Source organism: Mobula hypostoma, chromosome 19, assembly GCF_963921235.1.
Source record: "Mobula hypostoma chromosome 19, sMobHyp1.1, whole genome shotgun sequence".
NCBI lineage: Eukaryota > Metazoa > Chordata > Chondrichthyes > Myliobatiformes > Myliobatidae > Mobula > Mobula hypostoma.
The window spans coordinates 40,365,927-40,392,416 of record NC_086115.1 but is presented as its reverse complement, the minus strand read 5'-3'; the positions used below and the strand labels follow the sequence as shown (position 1 = coordinate 40,392,416).

At 41.5% G+C, this 26,490-nt stretch overlaps 1 long non-coding RNA gene across 1 annotated transcript; it reads right to left on the bottom strand.

Annotated features, from left to right (window-relative positions):
• On the bottom strand, window positions 1–26,490 carry LOC134358733 (uncharacterized). The gene is made up of 3 exons (XR_010020931.1): window positions 26,276–26,490; window positions 2,656–2,870; window positions 1–1,264 (listed from the first exon to the last, which is right to left on the bottom strand). It is a non-coding gene; the product is annotated as an uncharacterized LOC134358733 (long non-coding RNA).

The following is a 26,490-nucleotide window of genomic DNA, read 5'->3' as shown; positions in this document are numbered from 1 at the left end:
ATATAAGTGAGTACAAAATCATCATCTGTCATCTGTTTGTTTAAAACTGTATCTGTTGGGTTTTTGAATTAAACCAGAGGAAAATTGTGTTACTTGATGTGAAATTTGTGTGAATACACATCCATCCATCTCTTTCTTTTCTTTCGTTCTTTGAAATATTGTTTACTGTGTATTAAACGCTTGTTTCAATTTTTTAGGTCAATTTGTGAAGCTTTGGAAGGAAGCAAAGTGCAAGTATCAATTTTTGTTTTGTCTTAAGTGTTTTAAGTTTGTGAATATTTGTTTCTCACTTTGGAATGGGTATTGAAGAGAGAGACTCAGATTCCACACTGGCCATGTGGAATCCAGGTTGTACCGCTGTACCATTGACAGCATACTCACCAACTGCATCTCAGTGAGGTATGGCAATCGTCCCGTTTCAGACCACAAAGCACTCCAGCATAAAGCGAAAACTGCCCAGTGGATTATCGGCACCCAATTTCCCACCATTGAGAACATCTACCATAAACGCTGCCTGGGCAGGGCGAAAAGCATTATCAGGGATGCATCTCACCCTAAACATGGAATTTTTACTCTCCTCCCATCCAGTAGGTGCTACAGGAGCCTCCGCTCCCATGCCAGCAGGCACAGGAAGAGCTTCTTCCCTGAGGCTGTGACACTGCTGAACCTCTCATCAAAGCGCTAAGCAGTATTGCATCCATATTGTACTGTCTCAGTACTTTTATATTTGTGTGCTGTTGCACTTTTTTATTCGCAGTTATTTTGTAAATAACACTATTCTTTGCATTTCTGGTCAGATGCCAAATGCATTTCAATGGTTTTGTATCTGTATTCGGCACAATGACAATAAAGTTGAATCTAATCTAATCTAAAATGATGGGAATATGAGTGTCTATTCTGGATATGAGATTCCCATGTTATAGAAAGAAAGTGGCCATTTTGGGAAATTGATAAATTGAAATTAGTTTTTGGAAAAAGATTGAAACACTTGGGGAGTGAGCCAAAACGTTGCTTTTCTTAACAAGCATGTTATATATATATATATAGGGTATTGTCAACACACTGATTGAGTTTTAGTTCTTTTGGAAAAAACTATGCAAAATTGAGTCATGGTGAGTGTATGTCAGGTAAAATGCAAATAAGAGTTCACCATTGCTGATCATCGAAAACCAGAGCGAGAAGGCAGACCAAGGGAATCAATCCACTAACAACCTCATTACAGGAAACTTCAATAATAACCATCAACCTCCTGAATGAAGCAAACCTGTAAAAGAAAAGAAACAGGAACATGAATGCAGAAGAGAGGGAGTGAGTGAGAGAGAGAGAGAGAGAGAGAGAGAGTGAGTGAGAGAGAGAGGGGGGAGAGGGGAGAGGGAGTGAGAGAGAGGGAGGGAGGAGAGGGAGGGGAGGGAGAGGGAGGGAGGGAGGGGGAGAGAGAGAGTGCAATAGCAAGCCATGAATCATGGTATTAGGACTTCTTAAATATCATGGTAATTGTACTCTGGAATGAAGACTGGTTCTTGAAGGCAGGTGATTAGTTATATACATAGATCATAAAAGAAAGATATTGGGAAAAATAGATTAGAGGGATCCAAGTTATGGCAGAGACATCAGGTTCCACCCCTTGTTTGTTCCACAACCTTGGTGGCAAGGCAGATTGGAAAGAGAAGAAACTGCACACAGTCTCTAAAGGGAGCTCTCCTTGCCTGAATGCAAGGTGAACACAAATGAACTTGGCCCTTTCAGTGGTTAGGCCAGCAACTGAAAGGACAGTCTAGGGCAAGTTCATTGCGGCTACTCGAATAGAGACCACCACAACCACAGTCCCGTCTGCAGATCAATCAATGAGACTGACAGAATGGTTGTCAGATCATTCCAATTGTGTTCTGTCATGACATGGAAGGTGAACTGCTGCCTGTAAACCTGAACCAAAGTTACCTTGTTGTGACCCTGTCCTCAAAGTAACTACTGATAGTTTTAGCCATCAGAGATTGAAGGGGTGAAGATAAGGATGTGATCAAAGTGTAATGGGCCAGTGGGGAAGGAGGCATCAAAGCAAATGAATGACACTGCTACAGTTTAAAGACTGGCTGAAATTGGGAAGATAACTGTGCCCAAGAAGAGGATGTGATCAAATTCCTGTAGTGTTTTATTGCCATCTCTGCTCAGTTTCATAGATAGCCAGTTAGGGATGCTAGATTATGTAGATATAGATGCATGTAGGAACTTGATAGGTCAGTAATTGGTGAACGGATCCAAAATGAAGGGAATTTTCGCTGTCCTGCTTAATCAAATCCTCCTTAAAGTTTGGCCTTCCAGGACAGATTTCAGTCCAGGGGCCAAGAGGAAGGTATGTTAGGAATTACTGTGGAGTTTTGTGAGTGTAGCAGATAACCAGTTTTCAGTTCTTAACATAGATTGCAAGTTGCAAGCAGTGGTATGTTCTCACATGCATCAACCAAACATGAAGACAATGGGGCACTGGGAGGTTGATGGACTACTGTAGTACACTGGGTAACTGGGTATAACTCTGAGAATCATAGTATTATGATTTGTATGTAGCATAGTGGGGCATCCACAGGGATTATACTAGCCTGTGCACAGTGCCACCCCTTTCAAGGGGTGACAAGTTGCAGGGTAGAAAGCTCATCATACCTGTTCATGGAAAGCTGCTTCCTCTTGCTAGCAAGAGTTGGCCCTTTAAGGAGTGTTGTAGCCCTTCGCACTGGCTGCTTTTTAGCTGATGACGTCACAAGGCCAGTAGTTTAAATCTTGCACGAGGAAACCACAAGGCCTCTTTTCACTATCTGGGTCACCAAGTACTAGGGATGAAGGCCAATGCCTTGGAAACAGTAAACAGTGGAGGTGTGCTGCAGTAAAGAGGGATCAAGCACATAATTTAGGTAAGTGTTTGCCACAGTGAGTATTTGTCCCACCATTTCTGGCACTCAGTTTAGATAAGTATTTATAACTCAATGTAGCTTGGAGGGTTCACTAAATACTTAGTGTCTGTCTTGTCCTGTAAATAAATAGTTAACTTACTTACCAGTCATCAGTGTCTCAAACTCCATTCTCCAAACACGCAAACTTGATTTCACACAATATTCTATCCTGCCATCTAAGGATCTCATGGATTTCTTGAATGTTTTTAAGGCCTGAATCACATGGTCAAAGTTCAAAATTCAAAGTACATTTATTATTGAAGTATGCATGCAGTATACAGCCCCAAAATTCATCTTCCTACAGACTGTCACAAAACAAAGAGCCATGGAACCAGCCCATTCAAAGAAGTACACCAAACTCCACACGCAACAAGATGGCAACAAAAACAAAATGAGAGAAAACACAGAATATAAAACACAAAAGTCACATTTCAGTATTGTTCAGCTCAGTGTTCACTATCTGCATGCTGCCCTAAAAATCGCCCAAAAAGTAGTAACAAAAAAAGAGCGACCGGAACTAGAACTAGAAATAGAACACATCATTAAACCTGAATCAGAGTCCAAACCTACAATCTGCATCAATCAAACCTTGCTCCAGCCCCGTCCGCCAACAGCATGGAGGGGGAAAGAGATCACTCAAACATAAGGAACTTCCCTCAGGAGCAGACAGCACGAGACCACCATACCCGGACACCTTCTCCGACAGCAGCCTGCAAGAGGCTGGTGGATGGCGCTGAACGCTCGCTTGCCCACCGCACCCACCTCAATAATTTCAATCAGCCTGGGCACTTTAATCGGTCAGAGACAGAATCGATCATGCGCTCGTGTCCCATCTTCTGGCTTCCTGGCTTCCATGCTGCATGCTTTGAACACGGTCTCGTGGCACACTCTCCGAAAAAGCTAAGTGCCAGATCAACCGATCGGCCGAAATCACCCCACCAAAATGTAGATACTAGGCTCTAACAGGAGATGTATCTGTAGGGTCACTAGATTTTTTCCCACCGATTAATGACCAGATCAAATCCACAAAATTATCCAATGACACCTGCCTTGATTTATTTTTCATTGGTTTTAAGGTTTTCTCATATCTTTGACAGTTTAAAAAATAGATTTACATTTGTGACACGACAAGTCAGCAGTAGGAAACTCCATTTAGATTTTAGGTCAGTATAGTTTATAGCTATCCTGCTCGTTGCAGTTTTAATTGCTTTGCCTCTAATACTGTGCATATCAACATGAACCTATAACATATTGATAAGTGGTTTGAAATATTGGGAAGGTTTGCTAGCACTGCAAGGGTGGAGGGAGGGTTAAACGGGAGTTGCAGGGGATGGGAGTCAGAGTGCTAGAACAAATAGTGGAGTGGTGGTGGACACAGATGTTGATAAGATCTCAAAGACAGGAAGTAAAATGTTGATCATGGTGGGACTAATGTCCCGAGTTGCGTATATTTCAATGCAAGAAGTATTGAAGGAAAGGCAGATGAGCTCAGAGCGTGGATCAACACATAGGATTATGATATTGTAGCCATTAGAGAGACTTGGTTGCAGGAGGTACAGGACTGGCATGGGAGGTTGGTCAAGAAGGTCGGGTCATTGGGCACTCAAGATGAGGTAGTAAATTGGATTAGACATTGGCTTTGCAGTAGAAGCCAGTGAGTGGTAGTAGATGGTTACCTCTCTAACTTGAGGCCTGTGACTAGTGGAGTGCCAGAGGGATTGGTGTTGGGTCCATTGTTGTTTGTCACCTATTTCAAAGATCTGGACGATAATATGGTAAACTGGATCAGAAAATTTGTGAGTGACACCAAGATTGGGAGTGTAGTGGACAGTGAGGAAGGCTATCAAAGCTTGCAGTAGGATTGGGACCAGCTGGAGAAACAGGCTGGAAAATGGCAGATGGAATTTAATCCAGACAAGTGTGAGGTGTGGCACTTTGGGAGGACCAACCAGGGTAGGTTTTACACAGTGAGCTGCAGAACAAAGAAGTGTGGTAGAACAAAAATTTGGGAATATAGGTCTCTAATTAATTGAAAGTGGTATCACAGGTAGATAGGGTCATAAAGCAAGCTTGTAGCATATTGGTCTACATATATCAAAGTATTGAGTACAGGAGTTGAGATATGTTGACGTTGCATAAGATCCTGGTGAGGCCTAATTAGGTGTATTATGCCCAGTTTTGATCACTACCTACTGGAAAGATGTAATTAAGGATGAAAGGGTACAGAGAAAAATTACAAGGATTTTGCCAGCACTGGCTGACCTGTGATATAAGGAATGACTGAATAAACTGAAACTTCATTCTCTTGAACATAGAAAATTGAGAGGAAATTTGATAGAGGTACACAAAATTATCAGGGGTATAGATAGGGTAAATGCAAGCAGGCGTTTTCCACTGTGCTTGGGTGAGACTACTAGAGGTCAGGGGTTATCTGTGAAAGGTGAAATTGTTAAGGGGAACATGAGGGGAAACTTATTCATTCGGATGGTGGTGAGAATATACAATGAGTTGCCAGCGCAAGTGTGATTTCGGTTTCAACTTTTAAGAGAAGTTAGGACAGGTACATCAATGAGAGAAGTATGCAGGACAATGGTCTGGGTGCAGGTTGATGGGATGGCAGTTTAAATGGATCAGCATGGTCTAGATGGGCCAAAAGGCCTGCTTCTGTGCTGTAGTTTTTTATGACATTGTATTAACATTTCTGCTCATTTACTCCACTATTTTCTTTATATATATATGCCAACAAAATGAGTAGCATATACAAAATGCTGGAGGAACTCAGCCAGCCAGGCAGCATACAGTCAACGTTTTCCGGCCGAAACCCTTCGGTAGGACTGGAGCGGTGTTTTTTTAAATCAAGCACATCTAGATGGTTAAAAAGTATTAATTTTGCTCAATGACAAAAGTAACAGCTGTATTCCCAAAGAAGAAAATGTCATAGTTTCTTGGGACATTTCTTGACTTGACTAAGTGATTAAACTGGCAAATTGGTTTATTTTTGTCACATACCCTGAGGTACAGTTAGAAAATTATGGTTGAAGCAGTGAATGTTCTCATTACTTCAACTGTAGATGTAGAAGAAGTTTTGGTCCAAAACATAGTCACAAGAGGGTCTCATATAATTGCAGTAAGACATTTTTATACTTATACCCAAATCCTTTTATAACGAAGACCTACATATCATTGCTGTCTTGACCTTGTAAGCTCTACCAGCATGTTAACTCTCATACAAGGAAACAAAGGCACACTGTGAGCACTGATCATTTTCAATCTTACAAGATTTTAAAAAAGTCTTTCATTTTTTTCTATCAAAGTGGATTATCTTATGTTTTGCAGGCTATATTCCATCTTCTCTTTCAATTTGCCTGTCAAGTTCATCTTGAAGCCTCTCAAATCACACTGTCGTCATTTTATATCATGAGAGAACTAAGGTAAATTATGCTTGGTTATCTCATCCAGTTCATTAATGACATAGTGAACAGTGAGATGCACAGAACCAGACCCTGTTACACTTACAAGCTGCAATGTTCCAGTATGAAAAAAAACAGTATTCCTAGTCACTATTTTCACTCTGTTAACCAATTCAACTCCACACTTGTATATCATCTGCAAACCTGTTTTCCTTTATTGTGTGTCATAATCTTTTGTGTGGCACGTAAAACTCTCAACATACCCCATCCAATGGTCCCCCCTATCTTTTCTGCTGGTTTTAGTTTCAAAATACTCCAATACATTTGTCGAATATGGTTTCCCTTTCATAAATTCCTGCTCAATTTCCCTGCTTCTACGATCTTCTAAACAACTTGTTCCCACTTTACTAATAAATTCTAGCATTTGCTCAAATACTGACATCAGACTAACTTACCCATGGTTCATTTTCTTTGTCTTCTGGAGTTACACTTCCTAACCCCAATCGGTGGGACCAATGTAGAAATAGTGAAATTTTGGAGGGTGGCAAGTACTGCAACCATTAACTCCAAAAGCCATGTCTTTCAAAACCTAATAATGCATGGATTTATTGAATTTAATGTTCTTAGTCCCATTATTTACTACAATACGATTTTTTTCCACTCAAAAGTATTGCTTATGAGGACTGTTTTGGCTCAGACCAAACATGTTGAGTGTGTGACAGAACAGGTCCGCCATATTGAACCAGCATCTGTCAAGGAACGTGTAGACTATACCATCACAGTTTTTGGTCATACCCTCCCAAGAGTGGAAATGATTTAGGGAGTCTGGAGACTAATCATTCGCAAAAGATCTCTGATTTACTTTTGTAGCCATAACATGAATATAACTGATGCAGTTAAGTTCTTATGTGGCTCCAATGGGTAGTTGGGATAGTTTAACATGGCATTGACAGTTACTTTTGATATGGAAATGGTTAGATTCTCCTCCATTGAAGATAGCTGTTACTACCATTTGAATTGAATTGAACTTATTTACAACCTTCATATATGAGGAGTAAAAATCTTTACATTATGTGTCCATCTAAATGTGCAATGTGCAATTTATAATAAATAGTCTATACAACAATATAACATAGAAATACAATTGTGTAAGCATGAATTAATCAGTTTGATGGCCTGGTGGAAGAGGCTGTCCTGGAGCCTGTTGGTCCTGGCTTTTATGCTGTGGTACCGTTTCCTGGATGGTAGCAGCTGGAGCAGTTTGTGGTTGGGGTGCCTTGGGTCCCCAATGATCCTTCGGGCCCTTTTTACATACCTGTCTTTGTAAATATCCTGAATCATGGGAAGTTCACTTCTATAGGTGCACGGGGCTGTCTGCACCACTCTCTGCAGGGTCCTACGATTGAGGGAAGTACTGTTCCCATACCAGGCAGTGATGCAGCCAGTCAGGATGCTCGCATTTGTGCCCCTGTAGAAAGATTTATTTTTTACCAATACTAGTTTTGATTTTTATGTTTATGTTTATGCTTGGATCAAGACTGCTACAATGTCCGGAGTCAAGCTGTTCTACCTGAACACTAAACCATCAACTCCTTCCTTAAAGGACTATCACAATCACTTTCTATCTCACTGCTGACGACTACAGACTGAGGAGGTAGTGATTAACGCCTGGTTATCCAAACAGACAAAAGCAAGCCGCTATTACATGTCATGTTCAGGATGGTCAGATGTACATTTTGATAAAGTATTTAGGGTTACATCCAGATAGGAAATTCCATGCTGGCACAGCTCAGTCCTTCATCCAGCTCAGGATGACTTGCACTGCATTAGTACATGAACCATGTGTTCTTAATTGATACTTGGTGCTTTATCCTCAACCTAAATACTGAAGATTGTTGCAACAGTTCGGGGTCATGGAGAAATCAAGAACTTGGGCACTGTCAGATTCCAATTGGCTCTGGATGGGTTGGATTTTAATTTATACCAGAAAGATCTGCAGTAGATTACAAAGAAGATACCACAGCAGCTATATTTCTTTAGGAGTTTGAGAACACTTGATATGTCACCAAAGACTCTTGAAAATTTTACAGATGGACTGTGGAGAGCATTCTACCTGGTCGCATCACTGGCTGGTGTGGAGGAGCGACTGCACAGTATTGGAAAAAGCTGCGGAAAGTTGCAAACTCAGCAAGCTCCATCGTTGAGGAATCCCGTCACCCAGGACATGCCCTCTTCTCACTGCTACTATCAAGGAGGAGGTACAGAAGCCTGAAGACACACACTCAACAGTTTAGGAACAGCTTCTTCCCCTCTGCCAAAAGATTTCTGAATAGACAATAAACCCATGTAAACTAACCTCATTATTTTTTGCACTACTTATTTATTATATATTTTTTCTTGTTGTAATTTAGTGTATTTCTTATTATGTATTGCAATATACTGCTGCCGCGAAACAACAGATTTCATGACACATTGTATCCCAGTGATATTAAACCTGATTCTGATAGGATCAGGCCCAAAATGGTATCATTTTCACCTTTTATGAAAGGACATATCTGTTCACACTTCTACTTTGTCAGGTAAATCCAGTATTGCAGGGGGAATTGAGATGGATCATCTCACCAGAACAGAAGGGTCATACTCTTCTGTCCAGTCCATTGAAGTTATGTCACTTGCTATTACCATTACACCCAACCAAGCAATACAACCTTCGCCCCATCAATTTCCATTTGGCAGAGCAAATTTTGTCATAGTATCTTACCTACTTACCAGACACGAGAGAATGAAGTGTGTTAGCAAGTGTCTAACCACATGAATGGATGATGAGCCTGCCATAAAGCTAACTGTATTAAAGTTGAGATTCTGGCTGGCACCTAAGCTATAGAGGGACATGATTGTTAATTACTGAGTTTAATCCATGGAAGTTTATGTTAGCGTATGTGTAGAATTTTGGAGAAGGCAGCATCTCAAAAGCCATGAGTTTGAGAGATGGAATTTATTGCTGTGGTCTGAGGTCAATGGGCATCTGCAGTGCATTGTCTTATTGCTTTGCTCTTGGAGTTCATCTTGAGGACAACCTCCGTCCATTGCTATATTTAATACCAACCTGGCTAATTCTCTGTGCCCACGACAGTAAGAGATTTTTCTCCTCGTCTTTACATGTTCACTTAGGCTTTGAGAGTTCCAGTGGGGTCAAGAAGAAAGGTGGTCTCTTTCCCTTCCACTCTCCATATTCATATTCCAACTAACCCAATTCTGCAGCCAGATTCTCACCAGCCCTTGCACACATTCAGCTCCTATCACACCTTCGTGAGTTGTAGGTATGGCTTGAATTAGGTAGCTCCAACTGGTGCTTGCTACTCATAACATTATGTTCTGTGGGAAAGTACTCAGCTATATCAGTGGTACTAACTAGATGCTGTAACTTTGATAATGAGAGGATGGACACTATGTGTAACTGGCAATGAGATACACTGCACTGTGAAGTCAATGATTCAACTTGCCATTGATGAACTTAAGAGCAGTTAGTTTTATTTGTCCAAAGTTTATACTAATATTCATATGACATGGCCTGCACATCCATCTGTAGCAAAGATGTTACAGATTCAGCACCCTCTAGCTAAAAAAAAATCCTCATTTCTGTTCTAAATAGATATCCCTCAATTCTGAGGCTGTTCCCTCTGGTCCTAGACTCCCTATCGGAAACATTCACTCTTTCCAGACCTTTTAAGAATCGATAGGTTTCAATAAGACCCCCCCCCCCCATCATTCTTCTAAACTCCAGTGAGTACAGGCCCAGAGCCATAAAATGCTCTTCATATGTTAACCCTTTCATTTATAGTGAACCTCTTTTGGACTCTTTCCAATGACAACACATCCTTTCTTAGATAAGGAGCACAAAATTGCTCACAATTCTCCAAGTGTGGTCTGACCAATGCCTAATAATGCCTCAGCATCACATCCTTGCTCTTACAGTCTATTCCTCTGAAAATGAATGCTAACATTGTATTTGCCTTTTTTTACACAGACTCAACCTGCAATTTAACCTTTAGGGAATCCTGCACAAGGAGCCCCAAGTCCCTCTGGACCTCTGATTTTTGAATTTTCTCCCCATTTACAAAATGGTTGATTTCTTTATTCTGATTGGCAAAGGGAATGACCATGCACTCCCCTACATTATATTCCCTCTGCCACTTCTTCGCCCATTCCCCCAATCTGTCTAAGTCCTTCTGCAGGCACCCTGCTTCCTCAACACTACCTGGCCTCCTTCCCATCTTTTTATCATCTGCAAACTTAGCCACAAAGCCATCAATTTCTTTATCCAAATCATTGCCATGTAACATGGAAAGAAGCGGTCCCCACACCAACCACTGCAGCACACCACTAATCACTGACAGCAAACCAGAAAAGACCCCATTTATTCCCACCCTTTAGAAAACCATACTGACTATGACCTATTTTATCATGTACTTCCGAGTACCCCATAATCTCATGCTCAGTAAGGGACTCCAACAGCTCTCCAATCACTGAAGTTATGCTAACTGGTCTATAGGAAATTATAATTTCCTTTCTTCTGCCTCCATCCCTTCTTAAAATGTGGAGTGACATTAGCAGTTTTCCCATCCTCTGGAACCATTCCAGAACCTAATGATTCTTGGAAGATCACCAATGGCTCCACAATCTCTTCAGCCACCTCTTTCTGAACCCTAAGGAGTTGTCAATTCAGCCCAAGTGAGTACCTAGCTTCAGACTATTCTGCTTCCCAAACACCTTACCCTTAGAAACAGCAATGCCACCCACATCTGCCCCCTGACACTCTAGCATTTCTGCCATTCTGCTAGTATGTTCCACATCGAAGACTGACACAAAATATGTATTAAGTTCCTCCACCATTTCCTTATTCTCCATTACTACCGCTCCAACATCATTTTGCAGCAGCCCAAAATCCATTCTCAACTCTCTTTTACTCCTTATAGATCTGAAAAAAAACTTTTGTATCCTCTTTTATATTATTGGCTAGCTTACCTTCACATTTCTTCGTTTCTCTCTTTATGGCATTTTGAATTGCCTTCTGTTGATTTTTAGAAGCTTCCCAATCCTCTAATTTTCACTAATTTTTGCTATATTTTATGCCCTCTGTTTTGTTTTTATGCTGTCTTTGCCTTCCCTTGTCAGCCACGGTTGACTCATCCTCCCTTTAGAATACTTAGATAGATAGATAGAGAGATACTTTATTGATCCCAAAAGAAATTACAGTGTCACAATAGCATTACAAGTGCACAGATATACAAACATACAAATATTAAAAGAGAAGTAGAAAGAATAAAAAATAAGTCACTACAAACAGTCTAACAGGAGTGGTTCATTACTTCCCCAGCTATAGGTTGACTCATTATAAAGCCATATGGCCGAGGGTAAAAATGACCTCATTTAGCGCTCCTTGAAGCAGCGCAGTTGTCTCAGTCAATTAAAAGCAGTGCTCCTCTGTTCAACCAAGGTGGCCTGCAGAGGCTGAGAAACATTTTCCAGAACTGCCAGGATTTTCTGTAGGGTCCTTGGTTCTACCACAGCCCCCAGTGTATCCAGTTTGACTCCTATAACAGAGCCAGCCTTTCTAATCATTTTATTGAGCCTGTTGACATCACCCATGTTGATGCCATTGCCCCGACACACCACTGCAAAGAAGATTATAATGGCAACAACAAACTGGTAGGACATGAGAAGGAGAGGCCTGCATACTCCAAAGAACCTCAGTCTCCTCAGGAAGGAAAGGCGATTCTGGCCCTTCTTGTACACAGCCTCTATGATGGTGCTCCACTCAAGTCTGTCATCCAGATGCAACCCCAGGTATTTGCAGGTCCTCACATCCACTTTGGCATCAATAGTAACAGGGCGCAGTGTAGGCTTAGTCTTCTTAAAGTCCATCACCATCTCCTTCACCTTTGTGATGTATCTTTCCTGCCCTCCTGAATTTCCCCCAGAAACACCAGCAATTGCTGTTCTGCCGTCATCCCTGCTGGTGTCCTCTTCCGATCAATTTTAGCCAGCTTCTTCCTCATGCCACTGTAATTTCCTTTACTCCACTGCCATACAGATACATACAATTTTAGCTTCTCCTTCTCAAACTGCAGGGTGAATTCTATTCTATTATGATCACTGCATCCTAAGGGTTCTTTTACCTTAAGATTCCTCATTAGATCTGGGTCATTACATAACACCTTTCCAGGAATTGCCATTCCCCTATTGTGCTCAATCAAAAGCTGCTCTAGAAAGTCATCTCGTAGGCATTCGACAAATTCACTCTCTTGGGATCTCACACCAACCTGATTTTCCCAATCTACCTGAATATATGAGGCAGCAGAAAGAAAGAAAGCTATAGACCTATTAGCCTGACATCAGTGGTTGGGAAGTTGTTGGAATCAATTGTTTGGGATGAGATTATGGAGTACCTGGAGGCACATGACAAGATGGGCCAAAGCCAGCATGGTTTCCTGAACAGAAAATCATGCCTGACAAACCTACTGCAATTCTTTGAGGAAATTACAAGATGCAGTAGACGTGGTTAACTTGGATTTTCAGAAGGCCTTTGACAAGGTGCCGCACATGAGGCTGCTTAGCAAGACAAGAGCCCGTGGAATTACAGGGAAGTTACTAGCATGGGTGGAGCATTGGCTGGTCGGCAGAAAACAGAGAGTAGGAATAAAGGGATCCTATTCTGGCTGGCTGCCAGTTACCAGTGGAGTTCTACAGGGGTCAGTGTTGGGACCGCAGCTTTTTATGATGTATGTAAATGATTCAGACTATGAGATTAATGGATTTGTGGCTAACTTTGCCGATGATACGAAGATAGGTGGAGCACCGCGTAGTGTTGACAAAACAGGGAGCCTGCAGGGAGACTTAGATAGTTTAGGGCAGTGTCCCCAACCTCCAGGCCGCGAAGCATGCAGGGGTGCAGTGGTAGCCAGAATGCACCCTGCACATCTTTAAGAAAAAAGCTAAAATGAACAAGCTAATTAATTAGGTGCTGCCTGGCACGTAAACGTCGGTCCAGATCAGAGGCGATTGCTGATTGTGTCGTCTCTGATCTGGGCCAACATTTACGTGCCGGGTGGCACCTAATTAATTAGCTTGTTTATTTCAGCTTTTTTCTTAAAGACGTGCTGGGTGCGTTCCAGCTACTGCTGCACCTCTGCATGCTTCACAGCCCAGAGGTTGGAGACCGCTGTTTCAGGGGAATGGGCAAAGAAGTGGCAAATGGAATACAATGTTGGAAAGTGTATGTTCATGCACTTTGGTGGAAGAAATAAATAGGCAGACTATTATTTAGATGGGGAGAGAATTCAAAATTTTAGAGATGCAAGGAGACTTGGGAGTCCTTGTGCAAGATACCCTAAAGGTTAACCTCCAGGTTGAGTCGGTTGTGAGAAGGCGAATGCAAAGTTGGCATTCATTTCTAGAGGTACAGAATATAAGAGCAGGGATGTGATGTTCAGGCTCTATAAGGCACTCTAGAGACCACATTTTAGATTATGAGAACACTCAGTCAGTCCTCTTTTATTGTCATTTAGAAATGCATGCATGCATTAAGAAAACAAGACAGACCAAAGACTAACACTGACAAAACCACATAATTATAACATATAATTACAGAAGTGAAAGCAATACCATAATTTGATGAAGAACAGTCCATAGGCACAGTAAAAAAATAGTCTCAGAGTCCCGGAGTCGATCGACTCCCGAGTCCCTGATAGCAGCGGAAAAACGGAGAAGCTCCCTGCCATAAACCTTCAGGCACCATCAACTTGCCAATACCTTGGAAGCAGCCGAACCCAGCCGACCCTGAGTCCATCCGTCCGAAAACTCCGAGCTACCGAGCAGCCTCTCCGATACAGCCTCCCGAGCACCATCCTCTGCCGAGCACCTTCGACCTCTCCCCGGCTGCTGAAACACGCAAAGCCGAGGATTTCGAGGCCTACAGCTCCAGAAATTCCGGTTACCACACAGCAGCAGCGGTAGCAAAGCAGTCATTTCAGAAGTTTTCCAGATGTTCTGCTATGCACTCACATCTGTCTCATCAAATCAGAATTGTGCACGGTCCCCTACTTGACAAATAACAGATATTCATCACCGGAGAGCCCAAGCGCTCTGCTGTCGCGCCGCCATCTTCTCCCGATTTGGAGTATTATGTGCAGTTTTGGGCTCCTTATTTTAGAAAGGATGTACTGACATTGGAGAAAGTTCAGAGAAAATTCACAAGAATGATTCCAGGAATGAAACAATTACTGTATGAGGATCATCTGGCAGTTCTTGGGCTGTATTCCCTGGAGTTCAGGAGAATGAGGGGGGATCTCATAGAAACATTCCAAATGTTAAAAGGCATGAACAGATTAGATATAGCAATGTTATTTCCCATGGTTGGGGATTCTAGGACGAGAGGGCATGACTTCAGGATTGAAGGACGTCCTTTTATAACTGAAATGCAGAGAAATTGCTTTGGTCGGAGTAAATCTGACCAAATCCGGTAAATCTGTGGAGTTTGTTGCCATGAGTGGCTGTGGAGGCCAAGTCTTTGTGTGCATTTAAGGCAAAGATAGGTTCTTGATTACCCAGGGCATCAAAGGGTGTGGGGAGAAGGCAGGGAAGTGGGGATCACTGGAAGAACTGGATCAGCCAATGATTGAATGGCGGAGCAGACTCAATGGGCCAAATGGCCTACTTCTGCCCCTATATCTTATGGTCTTATATTGAAAATCTACATTGCTATCCTATCTTTGCCCAATGTACATGCCTTTTCTATCTCCCATTGTAATTTGTAGTTCACATCCTGGCTACTGTTCAGGGCTCTGTATCTAATGCCCAGTCAGTCTCTTAACTCTACTCACTAGGGATTCTACATCTTCTAATCTTATGTCGCATCTTCATGAAGATTTTATTCCATTTTTCACCAATACAGCCACCATACCACCTCTGCCTGCTTGCCTGTCCTTTCGATATAATGTCTGTAGCCCCCTCACGGGACTCGTATGCAAACTTGGCTCTGCCAAAAGCCACGTGACTTAGCGGTGAGAAGGGCATCTTCCATAAACAATACACGTCTAGGGTTCAACCAAACAGGAACATTGTGATGTTCTGATTTTAAAAACCTCGGTTTGAGCGAATGCTGAATAAATACTGCCCATACACATTTGTCGAATGGCAAGAAATAACAGATCGTGCACCGCATAAAATTATATAGAAAGTATATGTACTAATTTCAACTTTATTGAACAGCTAATAGGAAAGAGAAAAGAAAAATAAAAGGGCACATTACAGTTAAACCAATCCAATGTGCACATAAAGTTAGTGCTTAATCTGGAGCTGTCTTTACTCACGCGCTGAACAAATGGTCTGCGTGAAAGCACACCACATTGTGAACTTCGCTCGGACTCAATCTCCAACCAAAGGGCTCTCTCACAGAACTATTGGCCCTTCCTCCTTGAGCCATTCATCTGCACAAAGCGCTTTGTGCAACGGGGATGCTCCTTCCCAAGGCATTCTCAGGCATCTTCCCTCCTGTCCTCACCGCAGTTCCCACCAACAGCCTATGAACCAGACCATTGTCCTTCAGAAGACCTTTCCCCACAGTTAGAACCTTATCTCACATCCTGATTGGCTGACTCATATTCCTAAACTGGACAACATGTGTCCTTATCTTTGGCTGAAGCCAAAACACACTTCCCAGCATGGCACACCGCTTTTACAGAAAGCTGCTAATATAAACTACCCACAGCATAGCCCTAGAAATCTTAACCAGGGTATTGCATGTGTATCCTTAGATGTTAAGCTCCCAACTATGATCTTTTAGTCAGAACTTGGAGATGACCATGATATCATATATGCCAATCTCTAACTGCAGACAAGATTATCTACCTCATTCCATATACTATGTGCATTCAAATATAACATCTTCAGTCCTGTATTCATCATGCTTTTTGATTTTAGCCCCCTGTTACACTTTAACTCATCCCACTGACTACAATTCTGCCCTACCATCTGCCTGTCTTTCCCCACAGTCTCAATACACACTGCATCGGCTTGTACACTAACTGCCCCATTCTCAGTTCTATCACTCCAATTCTCATCCCACTGCCAAATTAGTTTAAACTCTCCCCAACAGCGCTAGCAAGATTGTCTACAAGGATATTGCCACCCCCAGGATTCTTTTTGTACAGATCATACCATCCCCAGAGGAGAGCCCAATGATCCTGCCCACTGCACCAATTCTTCAGCCACACATTTATCTGTTAAATCATCTTATTCTTACCCTCACTGATGTAGTTACAAAAGTAAGAAAAAGACAAACTAACATTTAGCTGAGTAACAAATTATATATTTGAATGAAATACAGAACAAGTTGGAACACTACTCATACATGGATGTTTGCGAAGAAAAAGCATTTCAGGATGTATATTGTATACATTGCTCTGACATTAAATTGAACCTTTGAACTACTACAGAACTATAAAACTATGTATTATTTCCTAATAGTTATCGACGGAGGAATTCATCCAGGGTATGTTGTCATGTTTTTTTGATTGACTGTAAATGAAAAAAATCAACACAGGCACCTAGTGCAGATAACAGACTGTCTTCATACAATGTTACTGACAATTACATCCTCCAAATCTTCAAGTACATTGTAATATTCAAGATGGATGCAGTACCTTCAAATTCTTCGTAGTTCCTAACTTGTTGAAATAGTTAAATAATTTCATTTTCACTCCTGGCAGTTTCTGGCATTTTCAAGTCTGAATTCTTGAATTTTTTTTACAATTTATTTCTCGCCAACTATCAGTGACAACAATCACTGCTTTCTGAACACTAATACAAGCAACTGACACTATTTAAAAACTGTTTGCTCTGAGCAAGGTGCAGAGTCTAATGGCCACACAAGTGCGCGTGACTGACGCCAGTTAGAAACTGTCCCAACTAAGCAGTGTAGTGTCCCAAATAGACCAAGGGAATCCTGGCTATTTTCTTGATTGGTTTTTATTCTTTATGGTCTGCCCCTAAATGAGCCTGCCCCAATTAACCGATGGCCCAATTAACCAGAATCCACTGTACTTCTTTTCCTCAGTTATGAAGAGCAACTGCCACTTACAGGTCACATATAACTCTACCTAGGATTTTTAACCTGAGTCTTTTAGCCTTTGATTCATGTCATTTCTTTCAGTTGTTTACATAATTTACATGCATATTCTCACAGAACTTTCTAACACTTTCCTCGGCTTCTTGCAGGAGGTACCGACATGAAAATAAACAAGCAACAACATCAATCTGTTAATGAGAGTCAACAGGTGCCTGCAGATTCTTCAGAGGCTGCAGATGCTGGCATCTGAAGCAAGAAAGGATCCGTTGGAGGAACACAGCGGGTTGAGCAGTATCTGGGGTGGGGAGAGGAATTGGTGTTTTAGGTTGAAATTTTGCATCAGGATAAAGACTGGAGAGGGGAGGTAGTATAAAGAGGGAGAATAGTGGGCTGGGGGGGTCAGTGGGTGATTGGTGGACTGAGGAAGGGTGATAGATGATGGGCAGATGGAGTCAGATAGGGGAGGGGAAGAGGAGGCGGAAGTGGGAGACAGCGGCAGGTGGATGATGAATGGAAGCAGATGAAAATCAGAGCTGGAATCCGTTAAGTACGGTGGGTGAGAATGGGAACCATTATGGAGGGAGGTGAAGGGCAGATTGAACCAGAACAAGATGGGGTTGGTGGTGGAGGGGTTGTGGAAGGCACTGGGTTAATTTTGTGGGAACGTTAACCTGTTGATGGACTAAACAGGATGTAACATCTCACAATGATGGAAAACAAAGAGAAAATCTGGAGATGCTGGAAATCCAAGCAACACACACAAAATGCTGGAGGAACTCAGCATGCCAGGCAAAAGACTATGGTCAACGTTTTGGGCTGAGACCCTTCATCAGGATTGGAAAAAATGATGAAGAAGTGCAGGGAGGGGAAGAAGAACCATAAGGTGATAAGTGAAAGTCGGGGTGGGGGGGGCAGGGATAATGTAAAGAGCTGGGATGTTGATTGGTGAAAGAGATTTAGGACTGGAGAAGGGGGAATCTGACAGGAGAGAACAGAAGGCCATGGAAGAAAGGAAAAGGAGAGAAGCACCAGAGGGAGGTGATAGGCAAATAAGAAGATAAGGTGAGAAAAGGGAATGGGAATGGGGAGTGGTGAAGGGGAGGGGGGGTGAGTATTACCAAAAGTTCGAGAAATCAATGTTCATGCCATCAGGTTGGAGGCTACACAGACAGGTTGCTCCTCCAACCCGAGTGTGGCCTCATCGCAACAGTAGAGGAGGCCATAGACTGACATGTCAGAATGGGAATGGGAAATGGAATTCAGAACGATTAGTTTTATTTTTCTACACAAAGTCAATACTCATAATTAAGTGACCAATTGTGACACTGAAGCATATTTAGCCACAATGGCCTTAGTTGCTTCCATCCCACGTGCTCTCAGTTGCTGTGTCTCTTACTTCCATTTCACCAGAGTATTCCTTTAGGTTTCTCTCCTTTCAAAGAGGTAAGAAATTTGATTAGGCCATGCACTGCCCAATAACCATCGAGAAAATGATAGAGTAAGCACTCCCTTTCTTGAATTATAACTTGCTGCTTGTTTGTTGCTGGGATTTTTTTGTGCCGTAGAGGGCAATCTAGAGACAGGGTCAGTACAGATTATTTTGCAGGAGCAACTAACAGCCAAGGACCAAGGATAGCCCACAGCCCAGCTCTTGCAGGGGTGAGGTTCCCACAAATACTGGTGAAGATATTGATGGTGAAGTCTGATAAAAACTGATGATCATATGAATAAAATGTTAACAACATTACTGGCTATGTTTCTGCAAAATACTAATAAGTTTTAAGATGTCCTGCTAAAATACAGAAAGTTTAAGTCTATATTCTAAAGACATTTGAGCCCATTGTTTCCAACATGGAAAGGACACATCTTCAGCACAATATGAGCCTTGCCATCTCACAGTTTCTAATAGCCAACATCTCAACTTCCATTACAGCACAAACAGAAGCCATCTAACCATAGGTACTGCTGCCAAGTCTTGTAAGTTTTGAAATTATCAGAGTAGTCTACTAAACTTTGTTTCAGTTTTGTTCTAATTGTGTTCTTGTTCTTCTTGTGAGTGCCATGTTGTAAATGCCCCATGCCCATGATGCTGCTGCAACCACATGTCCATGTCTTTGTGCATTCAATAAACTCAACTTATGCTTATGTCAAAGTTGTTTCAAAAGGCATGTATTTCCTGTGTTACCCTAACATTCTTCTCTCACCATTGCCAGTTTAGCAAATTCCTTTCTATTGACTGTCGCTGACCAGGCTTGATTGCTGCCACTTACATGAGAGAATATTAAGTAGCTAAGGATGGAGATCATTGAGATCACCCTAAATCAGGGGATCTTAACTGCGGGGGGGGGGGGGGTCCATCATAGATTCCGGGGGTTCCATTTTCAACAATATCTTTGAAAATCAGGATTTTCAACCCTTGTAACCATTAAAACAAAAAATCGAAATCGATTGGACATCCAGCGTAATATGCTTGTTGCTCTGACAAAGACCACGCCACAGTTTAATGGTATTTTAAGCTGAGCAACAACAGCCTTCACACCGATATGCCCTTAAAAAATAAAACTTAATTTTATCTTGCCTATATTTTAAATGTATAATTATGTTATTTAACGTGTTAGTAAAGAAGTACATATGCAAACATTCCACCCTGCAAAAACTCATTTCAGGCAGGTTGCACCATCAATTTGTGGGAGACTCCCGAGAGAGGTGGGATGTCTGCAATAGAGTAGCTCCTTAGCAGCTAGTCAGCTAGTTTAAATAACGTTAGCTATGCTGATGAACGAATGATACCTGTTAAACTCACCTCAACATGTCTTTTACATTTTAACCCACCATGGGCAATAGAAAAGTCACTGTTGAAAACAGTGCAGCGAGCAACACTGTCATTATTTTTGACCCCTATTAGGCAGGGGTACACTTTAGTGTAGTATGGGGTGACGTATGTTTTATATTTATCTTTTTCTGGAACACTCTCCCATGACGCGCTCTTGCTCGCTCTCTCTCTCTCGTGGTCGCTCTCACACTCTCGCTTGCTTTCTCTCTCGCTCTCACTTGCTTGCGCTCTCTCTCTCTCGCTCGCGCTCTTGCTTGCTTTCTCTCTTGCTCATGTGCTCTCGCTTGCTTGCTCTCGCACTCTCTCTCGCTCTCTCTTGCTTTCTCTCGTTCTCGCTCGCGCGCTCTCGCTTGCTTTTTCTCTCGCTTACTTGCTCTCATGCTCTCTCTCTCGCTCTCTCTTGTAGTCGCTCTCGCACCTTCTCTTTTGCTTTCTCTCTCGCTCACTCGCTCTCTCTCTCACTCTCGCGCTCTCTCTCTCTCGCGTTCTCTCGCTCGCTCTCAAAAATTGATTTCCGTGATATTGTATATAATTTGCCGGCATCAGGGAGCCACTATTCATATGCAGGAGACTCCCGGAACTTCTGGGAGAGGTGGGATATCTGACATATGTTACTATATCAAAAATCTTTTTTTTATATTTTGATAACTATATTTCAATATAATTGGTTTCTTTTGAAATCCCATGTATTTTATTATTTAAATACATTATTCTGAGAAGGGGTCCATGGGCTTCACTGGATTTCCAAAAGGTCCATGGCATAAAAAAGATTAAGATCCCCTGCTCTAAATGAATATATGGAATCTCTTCTGCTGGATGTTAATACAGTCTCATCAGCTAAGCAGCTGTCACTGGCAGAGTACAAGGTTGGACAGTCAAAGGCATGTAGGCATTAAGGGAATGCAGTTTTCTTTAATTTATGTCAGTATAGATTTTTATCATGGTTTAGCAGTATAAATAGGATTGGACAGGTGGATTTGTTGTCATCCTTTATACTACTGCTGTGTCCGAGGAGTAACTGAGATGATGATTCACAGAAGAAATGCAAAATGGGAATGCTAATGGAAAAGGGAATTGACTTGTCCATTGAAATCATTGTCTAATAAGTTGCTTTCTGACTGTTGGCTACAAAGGAATTTCCTACAGAGTTGTACAGCATAAAACAAGGCTCTTTAGCCACCACATCAGTGTGTACCATTAACTATATCTATAGTAATCTCACTTACCTGCATTAATTCCTTATCCCTCTCTGCTCTGCTCATTCAAGATTCTTTCTGATATTTATTCAATTTAAGTTTTGGTTTTATCTCTTCAATATCACCTAATAAAAATAATATTGGGTTATGTGGAAGTTGTGTTCCGATAAAACTCTTAAATTTATCCAAAAAGGTTGAATTTTAAAACAAGACCAAGTGGAATGTAAGAAAGTACTAATTTCTTGATTACACCGAAAACATTGATCAGGTAAGTTTGGGTTTAATCTATTTACTTTTTGCGGTGTAATATATAATTGATGTAAAAAATTATATTGTACTAATCTGAGTCGAACATTTATTGTATTTGTCATACTGTCAAGACATAGTCTTGACCAATTTGTTTCATTAATATTAATATTCAAATCCGTTTCCCATTTTTGTCTTGACTTATGGATTCCTTGTTTAAGTGTCTGTTTTTGAATCAGATTATACATAAAAGAAGTAAATTTTTTAATTTTTCCTTTTTGAATTAAAATTTCAATTTCATTAGGTTTGGGCAATAACATTGTTTGACCCAGTTTATCTCTTAAGTAAGCCCTTAATTGAAAGTAACAAAAAGAAGTGTTATTTGGTATTTTATATTTATTCTTTAATTGTTCAAATGACATCAATATACCTCCTTCATAACAGTCTCCTATACATCTAATCCCTTTTTGATACCAATTATATAAAAGTTGATTATCCATTGTAAAAGGAATAAGTCTATTTTGAATCAGAGGTCTCCTTGCTAATAAAGATTTCTTTATTTCATCATGAACATTTATCTTATTCCATAAATCGATCAAATATTTTAATATAGGAGATTCTTTCTTTTCCCATATCCATTTAGATTCCCATTTATATGTAAAATCTTCCGATGTATTTTCTCCTATCTTATCTAATTTTATTCTAATCCATGCTGGTTTTTCTTCATCAAAAAAAATTGAATAAATTTCAGAAAGAATTTATAAAAATTGCATTAGCAGTAGCCAAAAAGGCTATTGCAGTTACTTGGAAATCGGATTTGTATTTAAGTATGGATCGTTGGAATAATGAAATCTTTAGCTATATTCCACTTGAAAAAATTACTTATAATTTAAGGAATAAATATGATACATTTTTGAGTATTTGGCACCCTTATTTACAAAAGATAGGATTGTATATATAGGTGCTCCGATGGTAAAGATGTTGGTCCTTTGGGGAAAGAAACAAATACATATATTAAATTTATTTTGAATCCCATGGAGCATGCGGAGACCTTGCAATATCCAGACAGACTTTCTTTCTTTCTTTTCTGTTTCTTTTTTCTTTTTTTGTTTAGGTCGGGGTATGTTAAGGGGGAGGAAGGGTTAAGGGGAGGGGGGAGGATAGATATTATTCTATGTAATTAAATTTGAAAATTGAATTTAAAATTTTTTTTTAAAAAGTAACTGCCTAGATGCCTCTTAAATATTATTACTGCTACTGCCTGCGCTACCTCTTCTGGCATCTCATTGCAGATACCAACTTCTGGTCAGGGAGAGTGAAGAGGTGATAGAGAGGAGCTACAGGCAGGTAGTCACTCCGGGGCCTGGGGAGACAGATAAGTGGGTATTGGTCAGGAGAGGGAAGGGCAAGAGGCAGATGCTAGAGAGTACCCCTGTGGCTGCCCCCTTAACAATAAGTGCACCTGTTTGAGTACTGTTGGGGAAGACGGCCTACTGCAATGTGACATTCTAGCTCTTGTATTCAATGCCTTGGATGATGAAGGCAAGAATGCCATTTACCTTCTTTACCAACATGTCTATCTTTTATTTCTTAGCAATAACTATTAAAATTTTGTATTGCACAATTCCAAAGCACTTTGGTCCAGTCTTTGGAAACTTGGAGTTAAAAAATGGACCCTGGGTGTTCCCTCTCTACACACACACTTGCATGAACATAGCATTAGCAGAGAAGTAGCTGGTCAGGAAAAAATGAACCCAACAAGTCCCAGGGCCTATTAATGACCACTTTAGTGAACAAGTCACAATGGGAACCACAGAAGAGCCAAGAAAAGTAATGGAGAACATGTGGGAAAAGCCTGTGTATATTCAGTGTACCTCATCAGTTCCCTACCATTGCCTTCACAGAATGAGTCTCATCCTAGGTTTGACTCCACATCACTGCAAGGAATGAGTTCATAGTACTCGCAGAGATCACTACTCTCTATCCATTGTATAGGAGAACTGCAGTAAATAATGGGACACACACCAATACTACTAGAAATAAGCTGAACAGTAAAAGCTGTGACTGACAGAGGCTAAGAGCAATAGATAAATGGGATAGCAGTGTCTTTTTGAGGGTGTTCTGGTTTCCTTCCACAGTCCAAAGATGTACTGGTTAATAGGTTAATTGGTCATTGTGAATTGTCCTGTGATGAGGCTAGGGTTAAAGATGTACTGGTTAGTAGGTTAATTGGTCATTATGAATTGTCCTGTGATGAGGCTAGGGTTAAAGGTGTACTGGTTAGTAGGTTAATTGGTCATTGTAAATTGTCCTGTGATGAGGCTAGGGTTAAAGGTGTACTGGTTAGTAGGGAGGCTAGGGGTAAATAGTGGGTTGCTGGGTAGTGCAGCTCATCAGGCCAGAAAAGTCTGTTCCATAAGATGTAGGAGCAGAATTAGGCCATTTGGCCCATAAAGTCTGCTCTGTCATGGCTCATTTGTTATTCTTCTCAACCCCATTCTCCTGCCTTCTCCCCATAACCTTTGACACCCTGACTAATCCACAAGATATCAAACTCCACCTCAAATATACCCAGTGACTTGGCCTCTACAGTCATGTGTCACAATGAATTCCGTTGTTCACTACCCTCTGGTTAAAGACATTTTCCTTCATCTCTGTTTTAAGTGGACATCCCTCAATTCTGAGACTGTGCTCTCTGGTCCTAGACTCCCCTGCTATAGGAAACATACTCTCCTTATCCACTCTAACTAAGACTTTCAATATTTGATAGGTTTTAATGAGATCCCCCCTCATGCTTCTAAACTTCTGAGACTACAGGCCCAGAGCCATTAAATTGCCCTCATATGTACAGTATACCTTGGACTCTCATCTTGTTAAGCAGCCTCGTGTGTGGCACCTTGTGACAGACTTCAGGAAAATCCAAATAAACAACATCCACTGACTCTCCTTTGTCTATCTTGCCTGTTAATTCCTCGAAGAGTTCCAACAGATTTGTCAGGCAGGATTTCCCCTTTAGAAAACCATGCTGACTTTGGACTAGTTTATCATGTGCCTCCAAGAACCCTGAAACCTCATGCTTAATAATAGACTCCAAACTCTCTCCAACCACTGAAGTCAGGCTAAATGGCCTAAAATTTCCTTTCTTCTGCCTTCCTCCTTTCTTAAGGAGTGGAGTGACAGCTACAATTTTCCAGTCCTCAGGAACCATTCCAGAATCTAGTGATAATTGAAAGATCATTATTAATGCCTCCTCAGTCTCTTTGGCTACCTCCTTCAGAACCCTGAGGTGTACACCATCTGGTCCAGGTGAATTATCTCTGCTTAGACTTTAGTTTCCTGAGCTGAAAAAACTTTTTGTATCCTCTTTGATATTGTTTATATTATTTTGAAAGCAGAAAGCTGGGATGTTAAAGAGGCACCCAGATGGTACGCTGCCTCCCAGGTGCCAGGGTCAGGGATGTCTGGTATCGGATCCACAGCATCTTAAAGGGGTTGGGTGTACAGAAGAAGGTCGTGGCACATGTTGATACCAATGACATGGGTAGGAAATAGGAGCAAGTCCAGAAGAGAGAATACAGAGAGTTAGGCAGTAGGCAGAAAGCTGAAAAGCAGGGCCTTCAGGGCGATAATCTCTGGATTGTTGTCTGTGCCATGTACCAGTGAGGGTAAATATAGGATGATCTGGCAGATGAATGCGTGGCTGAGGAATTGGTGCAGGTGGGCAGATCATTGGGATCTCTTCATGTGTAGGTATGACGTATACAAAAAGGACAGGTTACACCTGAGCTGAAGGAGGACCTATATTCTGTTTTGCACTGTATCTCTAAATAAAATAATGTCTCTTTTCTGATCTCCATGCAGAGGGAATTTAATAATTGCTTTTTTGTGCGTTTGTAAATGTAAAAACAAATGGATACTGTGCACTGGATGACATCATTAAAGTACTTCTGACCCTTGGCACATGTCAACTGCACAGCAGTGAACTTGCTAAGAATTCCGTCGGTCAAAAAATTGACCCAAAATTTATCGCCAACGCAATTGGATATGCACATCGTATAAATCCGTGCAACCTGATCCAGTTTCTCTCTCCAGCTCTCCGGAAGGACTTTGCTCAATGTAATCCCTGGCAAATGTACCCGAAGTGGAGCGGTTCGTGCTTCGCCGCAGCGAACCCCCAGGTTTTCCCCGAGTTAAGCACGTGACTTCGGCAGCGCACCAGATCGTCACATCCAGCCGCCCCACTCATAGCATAACCCGCTGTTCTGCAAACTTGTGCGATGCCAGATCATTGCACAAATTACGGCTCTTACCAACTGTAAAATGAGCTGGAGATATGCGCATAATATTCCAAACAATCACACAACGAAACTTAAAACAGGATGCAAATTCAAGGCTTAGGGCAATGTTATATATATTGTAGCTTTTCTAGGGTCTGCTCGAAGGTATAGTTGACAACTTTCAGGACTGCGGAGCAACAATTACTGAAATGGCTGAGCTGACCACACGTACTGATGTCTCACCTATTTGAGTGGCGGAGCATCTGCTATTAATAAAAGTCGCCGATTGCGGGTTCTGCGTTGCTTGCAACCAGACATCAGAGGAAAGCCGAAAAGCTCTGTTCTCCTGCGAAGGAGGCGGGGGAGTACTTCATTAAAATCAAAAGCAAGCGCCGGTTCCGTTTTTTGGACGCATTCGCGAAGCGACGAGCGGCCGGGAGCCGCCGTAGTGCTGGCGA